This window comes from Stenella coeruleoalba (assembly GCF_951394435.1).
Source record: "Stenella coeruleoalba genome assembly, chromosome: 8".
In the NCBI taxonomy this organism is placed as follows: Eukaryota; Metazoa; Chordata; class Mammalia; order Artiodactyla; family Delphinidae; genus Stenella; species Stenella coeruleoalba.
Window position 1 is genome coordinate 7,483,425 of NC_137154.1, and position 8,629 is coordinate 7,492,053.

Genomic DNA, 8,629 nt, shown 5'->3' on the forward strand with positions numbered 1-8,629 from the left:
ACTCTCACCCTTTCGGGGCTGTCAGGCCCCAGGCCTAGAGTGCTGGCTTAGGGTGGAAGCAGGTGGCAGGCAGCCTCCTGCTCTGGGTTTCCTCCTCCATCTGCCTCTACAGAGCCCCTGATGGCTCTCAGAGACCATGTAACAACTCGTGCAAGGCAGACCCAACTCTCTCTGACTGGCTCCTTGACCTGTGGCCTTTTCCCGGCAGGCCCCGGGCCTGTGCACATCTTGCCTAGCCTGGAGACCTCCGGGGCACCTCCCTGCTCACCACCAGAGCCGGCTTCACCCTCTTCCCCACTCATTGGCCCCCGTGATGCTCTGTGGCCTCACTTAGATCTCCCATCACACCCCCTCGCCAACACCTGGCTATTCCCCCGCCCCACCCTGACTGTGAACCCCTGGGAGCAGTGGCCACTGACTTTGTTTCCTGTGGCCTCAGAGAGTGGCACAGAGTAGGTGCCTAATAAATGCACGCCGAAGGACCGACCACATCCATGAATGAAGATGCTGGGGGGGAGGCGGGCAGCAGGTGCCTGGAGCTGCCAGCACAGTGCCCCCAGGTAGGAGGCCCTCGGCAAATGCCAGCCGTGGTCTTCATCACCAACACCAAACGTCCGTGAAACAAGACGATGCTGACGAGGCCGCTGAAAGTACATGCAAATTAATGTGTTCCAACCTCAAAGAAAGGACGATGGGGGAAGGAGTGGTCAGAGTTGGGTGGCCTGGATCGGGAAAGGCTCCCTGAGAAAGGCGAGTTTGAGTTCAGCTTTTGCTGAGGTGAAGCCCAGGAAGAGGTCCTGAGCACTGGAGGGGGAAGGAGTGACAGGGACAAAGGTACACAAAGGGGAAGTGGGCATTCGGTGGGCCGGGGAGCCCGCTCTTCTGCAAGCCTTACTCCCAGTGGTCACCAGCAGGGGACGCCCCGGACCGCATCCCGCCAGAGCTGGGCGGGGTCGATCCTCCCCACCCTCCTCCCCGCCCGGCCCTGATTCCTGCAGCCATCCCCCACCCCCTACCCCGGCCCCGCCCCCGCCCCGCCCCGGCCCCTCCAGGCCGGCGGAATACGTTAAGCGCCCTCCACTCAGCGGCAGGTCCCAGATGCTCAACGCGCACCTCACACGAAGCGGGGTTCCTGGTGGGACGTTTCCAGCTGTTATGTGTGTATTTGAATAAGTATAAAATGCGTCCCCGCGTAACTACCACTCAAGGTAAGAAAATCCGCCTTGCAGAGCCCCTCAATGTGTCCTTGCCGGTGACCCCTCCCCAGGTAAGCGCAATGCTGACCTTTACGGTAACCACTTCCTTGCCTTTCTCTGCGGTTTACCCCCCAGGTATGTAGCCCAAAACAGTCTGCGTTCATTTTGCCTGGGGTTGTTGTTGTTGTTTAATCATCAATGGAATCTTGCAGCTGCGCCGGGAGGTCTCCGGGTGGTTGCTGGAGCTGCGGTTTGTTCCCATTCGTTCACTGCCCACGATGTTCCGTTGTATGAATAGAATCCAGTTGATTTGCAGCAGATGTAACGTTGGACCAGGCCGCTTGGTGCCTGAAGGAGGGGTATCTTGTTAGAGGCCTTTTTCTTTTTTTGCTTTTTTGGCCTCACCAGGCGGCTGGCTTGCGGGATCTTAGTTCCCCGAAGACCAGGGATTGAACCCGCGGCTGTACGCGAGGCAATTCCCTTCTTTTTGTTTTTGACAATCAGGAAACCTTCAGAAAAGCTGCAAGAAAAGTACAATGAACATCCATATAGGGGGCTTCCCTGGTGGCGCAGTGGTTAAGAATCCACCTGCCAATGCAGGGGACACGGGTTTGAGCCCTGGCCCGGGAAGATCCCACATGCCACGGAGCAACTAAGCTCATGTGCCACAACTACTGAGCCTGTGCTCTAGAGCCTGCGAGCCGCAACCACTGAAGCCCGTACACCTAGAGCCTGTGCTCCGCAGCAAGAGAAGCCACTGCAATGGGAAGCCCACACACCACAACGAAGCGTAGCCCCCGCTCACCACAACTAGAGAAAGCCCGCATGCAGCAACGAAGGCCCAACACAGCCAAAACTAAAAATAAAATAAATAAATTTATTTTTTAAAAATCCACATACCCTTCACTCAGATTCACCAGTAGTTAACATTTTGCCCCATTTGCTCTCTCCCTCTCTTTCTCTCTCACACACACACACATACACACACATGCATTTTTTTCTGAACCATTTGACAGGAAGTTACATAGGTCATGACCCTTCACTCTTAAGTATTTCAACATGTATCTCGTAAGAAAAATGACATTTCTTACACAACCGTGGTAGAGTTACCAAATTTAGGCCTGGCAGCAGTGATGCCAACACTGCTGCAACCCTGGGGTCTGATATGCTGTCCCCTTGCCGGCGTCTCTGATTGTCCCAGCGAACTGGGATCGCGCCTCACATTTGGTTGTTAGGGCTCTTCAGTCTTTAATCTGGAACCAACCTCGGCCTTACTTTGTTTTTTAAGACCTTAACGTTTTTGAAGAGTACAGGCCACTCGCTTTGTAGAATGTCCCTCAGTTTCTTTTTCCCCTTTTCCCCCCAAATTAAGAAAGTCAAATATGTCCATTATGTAAAATCTGGACAATATAGAGAAGTAAACCAAAGTTGCCCCAGCTCCTTTGACGTAAGGATAACCCTTTAGACATTTCCTGTAACTGAAACCGTGCACCTCAGACTGGGACTTGAACCCATGAGGCCGGAACTCAAACCCAGCCAAAACCCTGATTGGGACTTGAACCCACACAGCCAGGACTGGAACCCGGCCAAAACCCACAGTCTTCCAACTGAGGCCATACACCTGGTTTCAGGACTTAATGAAGCTCAGGTTCTTGAAGTCTCAATGCAGAAAGAATTCAGTGAGAGACAAAGTGATAGGTAAGAAGTGGATTTATTTAGAGAGAAACACATGCCACGGACAGAGCGTGGACCACCTCAGAAGGTGAGAAAAGGCACCAGGGTATGGGGTTGTCAGTTTTTATAGGGCTGGGTAATTTCATAGGCTAATGAGTGGGAGGAGTATTCCAACTATTTCAGGAAGGGGCGGGGATTTCCAGGAATTGGGCCACCGCCCACTTTTTGATCCTTATGGTCGGCGTTGGAACTGGCATGGTGCCTGTAGATGTGTCATTTAGTGTGCTGACCTGTTACAGTGAGGTACACTGAGGCTCAAGGTCTAGTGGAAGTCGACTTGTCCGCCATCTTGAACCATTTGGTTCTAATCAGGTTACGTCATGTCCTTGGGCTACGTCATTCTTTCAAAGGGTGCCCTGCCCCCTTCCCTCCTGTTTCATAACCACTCAAAGTTAGTCGACTTTGCTGTTCTGTGCACTCCGTACATTAACATTTACTTCCAGGAGGTAGGTGCTTTCCTTAGCCGCATTTCACAGCTGGTCCCGGAGACCCTGAGTCTTGCTAAAGATCACACAGGTAGGACTGGAACCTGATGGTGCACTTGGCCCTTATGCTACACTGTCTCTCCACAGTGGCTGGTAGTGTATGTGTGTGTGCGTGTGCGTGTGTGTGTGAACCTCTGCCCTACTGACATTTTGGGCCAGGGCCAGATATTTCTTGGCTGTGGGAGGCTGTCATGTACCTAGAAGGATCTTAGCAGCATCCCTAGGCTCTACCCACTAGATGCCAGCAGATCCCTCAAGTTGTGACAACCAGGAATGTCTCCAGACATTGCCAAGTGTCCGCTGGGGAGCAGAGTCACCTCCAGTTGAGAATCCCGTGTGTGTGTGTGTGTGTGTCTGTGTGTGTATCAAGCCACGTGACATCGTATTCAGTCTGAAATCTGCTTTCCCGGTTATTGGTAGTCCACGATCACTTTAGTTTCCTTTCATTTTCTTCTCATCTCCTGTTGCCAGGAGTTGCCAATCAAATAAATTGTTGATGGACAAAAAAACAAATCCTGCTGTAGGCGTCTTCTATTGCCGCACAACAAATGACCGCAGACTAAGTGGCTTAAAACGATAGTCACTTATTAGCTCACGGGTCTGTAGGTCAGAAGTCCAGAGTCTCCAATGCTGAAATCAGGTGTTGGCCAGGCTGAGTTCTCTTCTGGGGACTCTGGGAGCCATCTGCTTCCATGCTCATCCTTACTGGTTGGCAGGCATTGGCAGGATTCTGTCCTTGTAGCTGTAGGAGTGAGGTCCCCATTTCCTTGCTGGTTGTCAGCTGGGGGCTGTTCTAGGCTCCTAGAGGCCACCCACATTCTTCTCCACATGGTCCCCCTCCAACTTCAAGCCAACAATGACACATCAAATCCTTCTTGCGCTTTGAATCTCTGACTTCCTCTGCCAGCAGCCAGAGAAAACTCTGCTTTTAAAGAGCTCGGGCAGCACTTCCCTGGTGGTCCAGTGGTTAAGACTCTGGGCTTCCACTGCAGGGGGCACAGGTTCAGTCCCTGGTTGGGGAACTAAGATCCTGCATGCTGTGTGGCGTGGCCAAAAGTAAATAAATAATAAAAATAAAGAGCTCAGGCCACTCGGATAATCTCCTATCTGAAGTCAACTGTACCATCAAACATGACTTATCACGAGTCATATTCATCATACTCACAGTCCCAGGCATTATACAGGGTGTGTACACCAGGCTGGGGAATCTTGGGAACATCTCAGGGTTCTGCCTACCACAATTACCAAAGGGCAAGTGGGGGTCTTTCAGGGGGAGGTATTGGAAGGTGAAGGGTGGCAGGCCAGGCTGGATGAGCAGCTCTGGGAAGGGTCCCATTGCATTCCTGCCCTTCGAGAAGCCCCAACATGTACTTCTGGGAGTGAGCGTGGAGCTTGGGCAGCCATGGGCCCTCCCATCTCCCCTACTTCTGGTCCCTTTTCAGATGACCCATCCCCATCACCCGTACTGAAGGTCAGGATGAAGGATAGGTCAGGGGAATGTTCTAGCTGGGCCAAAAGGGAGGTGAGACACGGACTATTGGCAGGGTAGGTGGGCTGGGGCAGCTGTATAGACCACCCAGCTCCGAGCGACCTGGGTGGAGACTGATTTGGGGGAAGGAGGAGAAAGGTGCTAGGTCAGCAGAAGGGACTGGAGGGTGGCCTTGGACACAATGTCTGACCCCCGATGAGGTGTGGGTGTGAGGGGCTGGGCCGGGGACCAGAGGGGCTGGGCTTGTTAAAGATGAACTGGTCTCAGGAATTCCCTGGCAGTCCAGTGCTTAGGTCTCCATGCTCTCACTGCTGAGGGCCCGGGTTCGGTCCCTGGGTGGGGAACTTAGATCCCATACGCCGTGCTGCGTGACCAAAAGAAGAAAAAAAAAAAAAGATGAATTGGTTTCTGTGCCCTGGTGGCTGAGTGTGACACACGACTGGAGATAGACTTACTCTCCAGCCCCAGACTTACGTTCCAGCCCCCAGCCTGTGAGGCCCATGGTGAGGCTCAGGGCAGCCGCCTGTCATGGGCGAACAGGGGAGAGAGGCTATGGGGAGGGAGAGGAAGCTGGAGCAGAAGAACATGCTTGGAGAATATGTGAGAAGGCAAGTGGCTGCACTCCCCCACGGGGGGCTAGGATTGTGGTCACTCCGGCAGCAACATCCACGTGCCTCGTGTGTACTCTCAGGCTTCTGAGACCACGGGGGCATCGGGGTTACACCCACTATTTCCGTCAGTGTAGAGTAAAGGGATCCCAAGACTCTGCCGAGGGACCCCTAACGGTATCGCTGCAGAGGGCAGAATTCTCACATGAAAATGATAAACCATTTCCCCAGAAGTCCCCAGATGTGATGTGTCCACAGCAAAGGCCTGGAGGGCAGGCTTGGAATGGTGCCTGAGCTCTCCAGGGAGTTTAGGTAAAGACTGTACCCTGAGTTCAGCTGCAGCTCCTGCCTCAGCAGCTCCTGCAAGATGGGGCCAGAGGCCACCAGGACTGAGACACACGCGTTTAGAAGCCCAGCAGGGGGTGGCCTCCTCCAGCCCTGCAGCATAGTTTCTATCAAAAGTGCTTGGGGCTTCCCTGGTGGCTCAGTGGTTGAGAGTCCGCCTGCCGATGCAGGGGACACGGGTTCGTGCCCCGGTCTGGGAAGATCCCACAGGCCGCGGAGCGGCTGGGCCCGTGAGCCATGGCCGCTGAGCCTGCGCGTCCGGAGCCTGTGCTCCGCAACGGGAGAGGCCACAACAGTGAGAGGCCCTCGTACCGCAAAAAAAAAAACTGGTAAAAAAAAAAAAAAGTGCTCAGAGGCCTCTGTAGCTCAGCTCTGCAAATCACCATGTGGTTATATGTACACAGCACCCTGGCAGGGCGCCCCCCCTGGCTACAGAGTTGGAGCTGCTGCTTCAGGGCAGAGTTCACCCCAGCCAGTACCTGGGAGAGAGGCTCTTCAAACCCTCTTGCTTTGCTACCAGCCCAACCTTGCAACTTCAAATGGTTTGATTGTGGAAACAGCATAGTGTTAAGATTCCAGAGGTCCAGCTTCTCATTCAACCTGGGTGACTTCAAACAAACCACTGAACGTCCCCAGGCCTTGGGCTTTTTCTTATTGGGATCTGAAGGCAGAGATCCCGAGCAGCCCTGACACTCAGTCACCTCCAAGCTGGACACCTGCAGAGGCCTCTGGAGCCCAGCAACTGTGCATCTTCCGGAGAGAGGCCCCATGGGGTGGAAGGATGCTCTCCGGCTGGTGCTGGAGCCCCCGGGCTGCAAAGGAACAGAACTCCCTGGTTCTTTACCTTGTTCTGGCAAAAGTGACCCGTTGGCCAAATCTCTTACTCATGACTGTAAGAACGAAAACTGTGCTTATTTGAAAACTTTCTCGGTGGAAAGAATGAACCACTCCTCATCCCAGGGACAAACCTATGTGTTATTGGCTTTTCCCAGCCTGATATTTCTGCCATATTTAGAGAAAAACTCTGTTTTTCTTTTTTTTTTCTTTTTAAGTTGTTTTCAGGGGGCATGTAGACACTTCTCTAGACCAGGCCATTATGGGGCTGAGCAGACTGCTTTGAGGGCAAGCAGGTGACCCCCTCCTGCTAGCCGGGAGCAGTCTCCAAGGAGAGTTAGTGGCACCCAAGGTAGGGTTTGGCAGTGTATGTATGTGAATTTAAAGGAAGAAAACACTGGGAGTGGGGGAATGGGCATCATTTCTGAGGACAAGGAAAATATTTGAACCCTTCTTCAACCTTTTGCCAGGGAACCAGCCAAAAACAAAAGTGAAAATGGTTCATTCATGTTTTATGAAACTTTCCCACCCAACAGAATCTATCCTACACAGAAAAACAAAAAAGAAAGTAAGTTAGGACATTTTCGCAAGCTGGGGCATTACTAGATAGGGAAGCTGCCCAGGACCTAGGTGCCAACTCTGCGAAACTGGGGAAATGAATTTCTGCCCACTGGAGTCTCAGGAAGGAGAGAAATCCCTTCTTTCAATCCTTGAGTCCTTGGAGAAACTCAAGCAGCCATACATAACAGGGGCTGGGTTTCACTTATAAATAACCCAAGAACATTTTGTTGTTTTCAGTTTTTTAAGGCTGGGTTTTCCCAGCACACAAGGCTCTAGGGAGATATGAAAACCATGGCAGGTCAACATGAGAGCTGCTGGGACAAACTTGTGGAACCCTCATTCAGGCCACTAGACAACCACCTCTTTCAGTATCCTCAGCCTCGGGTCCTTCCCTGGAACATCCCAGAAATTACAACTCCGGGGTGGACCCTTCAAAGTGCCATGTAGGAGGTAAGTCCCTTGACTTCTAAGGCTGGCCCTGGAAGTCTCGGCGGAGGCTCCTGGTCATCAGCTGGCACATAGCCTCTGGTGACAGCCCTGCCTAGGGGTCTCAATATCCCCGTTTAAGGAGAAAGCCAAAGAAAGAGTCTCATGGCTTCTGTGTTTTACTGTGATTGATGAAAAAAATACTAATGAAATCCCAAATAAAAGCAGTAAGTCAGGGACCTAAGACTGCAGACAGGGCTGGAATTACTCAGCTGCTCTCCAATGGTCAGGGAGGGGGAGGGAAGGCAATCGGTTTAATGTGATTTATTCCCTCAGAAGGCACTGAGACCTGATCCTACAAGGGGTGGGCGATCAGACCTCCCATCTGGGACTTCCCTGGCGGTCCAGCGGTTAAGACTCCATGCTTTCACTGCAGGGGCCGCAGGTTCGATCCCTGGTCCAGGAACTAAGATCCCATATGCTGCGTGGCATGGCCAAAAAAATATTAAAACAACAGCAACAAAACTCTCATCTCGCCTCCTCTTGACTCAGCTCCCCTAATATTCTGCTTATTCTGTTTTGAGTTCCTGCCTCTGTCCTCTTAGACTACCAGCCTGCTTTCTTCCCTGATAACAGGCACCCAGCCCTCAAGGCTCCCACATTTCCCAGAAGCTAGAAAGTTGGACATGAGGCCTCCAAGTTCCCAGGTGCACCTTAGATCTGTCCATGAGCATCCCCCCACCCCACCCCTGGCACTTTGGTGTCCTGATACTGGTTACATAACAATCCCAGTCTCCAAAGCTTTGACATCACCCACTGAAGAGTCTCACCAGCCTGGACAGCCAAGGGGGCCTACATGTGGCCGGGGATGATGGTGGGGGAATGAGCCTAATGGAACAGCCAGGAACTGGTTAAGGGCAGGAGGAACAGGTCAGAGTAAAGCATGGTAAC